Below are 2,126 nucleotides of genomic sequence, written 5' to 3' on the forward strand. Positions count from 1 at the left end.
CAACTTCTAACATCTCATGTACTAAAAGCAAGGTGTTACTACCTATGTCCTTACAACTCTAACTGTTTATTAAATAATATATGAGCTTGACTCGTCGTTAAAGAACGTGAGCATAATTTTGGAGTTATTTTTTTAAAACGTTTATTGAATAGAAAGCCATACAGGAATTAATCAACAACAAAAATATAAATAAGACTAATAGAATATCCACAACATATATCACACATCAGTTTTTCCGAGAAACTATCATCATCACTAAGAGAAAACAAAGAGAGGGACTCATACGCTAACTGGTGATAAAGGACCAATCTAGGGGATGCTGATCTTCGCATAAGAGAGAAATCAAACAATGAGGCCAAGGGTTCCCTCAAAAGAGTGCGCCCATGTTCTAGAATCTTCTTAAGACAATCTTTCACCAAATGAGAACCACCTGCATCCTCATCAGCATTAAGCCAAACCTCAATAAAGTCTCAGAAAAGTCGTTGGTCTTCTTTCAATAACAATTTATTATTCACAAGGCACACGCAAAATGAGAAAAGAAGCAATGAAAGAATTTATTTCTACATCAAAAGGAGAATGTACCCAGCTTCTAGAAGTAAAGGGGTGCCGGATCACTTAGCGCAAAGTGAAGTTTAAGCAAGAGAAAGATCAAGAATCGAGCGAGTGGTACACGAAATTGTAATCCCAATATCAAAATCAAGATTTCTTATGATTTTGTACCACTAACCAGCAAGTGCACTGGGTCGTCCAAGTAATACCTTACGTGAGTAAGGGTCGATCCCACGGAGATTATTGGTTTGAAGTAAGCTATGTTTATTTCATTATTCTTAGTCAGGATATCAATTATAATTATCAGTTTGAATTATTAGAAAAATAAAAGAGCGTGAAATAATTACTTGTTATGCAATAATGGAGAATATGTTGGAGTTTTGGAGATGCTTTGTCCTTCTTATTTAAGCTTTCCTCTTGTATTCCTCTTCCCACACACAAGGCTCCTTCAATGGCAAGCTGTATGTAGGGCGTCACCATTGTCAATGGCTACTTTCCATCCTCTCAGTGAAAATGGTCCAAATGCTCTGTCACAGCACGGCTAATCATCTGTTGGTTCTCAATCATGCCAGAATAGAATCCGTTGATTCTTTTCCGTTTGTCATCACGCCCAACAATCGCGAGTTTGAAGCTCGTCACAGCCATCCAATCCTTGAATCCTACTCGAAATACCACAGATAAGGTTTAGACTTTCCGGATTCTCATGAATGCCGCCATCAATTCTAGCTTATACCACGAAGATTCTGATTAAGGAATCTAAGAGATACTCATTCAATCTAATGTAGAACGGAGGTGGTTGTCAGGCACACGTTCATGGGTTAAGGAAGGTGATGAATATCACAGATCATCACCTTCTTCATAGTGAAGCGCGAATGAATATCTTAGATAGGAACAAGCGCGTTTGAATGGAAAACAGAAAGAATTGCATTAATTCATCGGGACGCTGCAGAGCTTCTCACCCCCAACAATAGGGTTTAGAGACTCATGCCATCAAAGAGTATAAAAATTCAGATCTAAAAATGTCATCCGATGCAAAACAAGTCTCTAAAAGTTGTTTAAATACTAAACTAGTAACCTAGGTTTACAGAAAATGAGTAAACTAAGATAATTGGTGCAGAAATCCACTTATGGGGCCCGCTTGGTGTGTGCTGGGGCTAAGACTTAAGATTCTCACATGCCCGGGCTGTTTTTGGAGTTGAACGCCAGGTTGTAACGTGTTTTTGGCATTGAACTCCAACTTGTAACCTGTTTCTAGTGCTGGACGCCAGACTGCAACATGGAACTGGCGTTGAGTGCCAGTTTACATCGTCTATCTTCGTGCAAAGTATGAACTATTATATATTGCTGAAAAGCCCTAGATGTCCACTTTCCAACCCAATTGAGAACGTGCCAATTGGACTTCTGTAGCTCAAAAAAATCCATTCCGAGTGCAGGGAGGTTAGAATCCAACAGCATCAGCAGTCCTTTTTTAGCCTAAATCAGATTTTTGCTCAGCTCCCTCAATTTCAGCCAGAAAATACCTGAAATCACAGAAAAAAATACAAACTCATAGTAAAGTCCAGAAATATGATTTTTGC

This window comes from Arachis duranensis, chromosome 5, assembly GCF_000817695.3.
Source record: "Arachis duranensis cultivar V14167 chromosome 5, aradu.V14167.gnm2.J7QH, whole genome shotgun sequence".
NCBI classification, from domain to species: Eukaryota; Viridiplantae; Streptophyta; class Magnoliopsida; order Fabales; family Fabaceae; genus Arachis; species Arachis duranensis.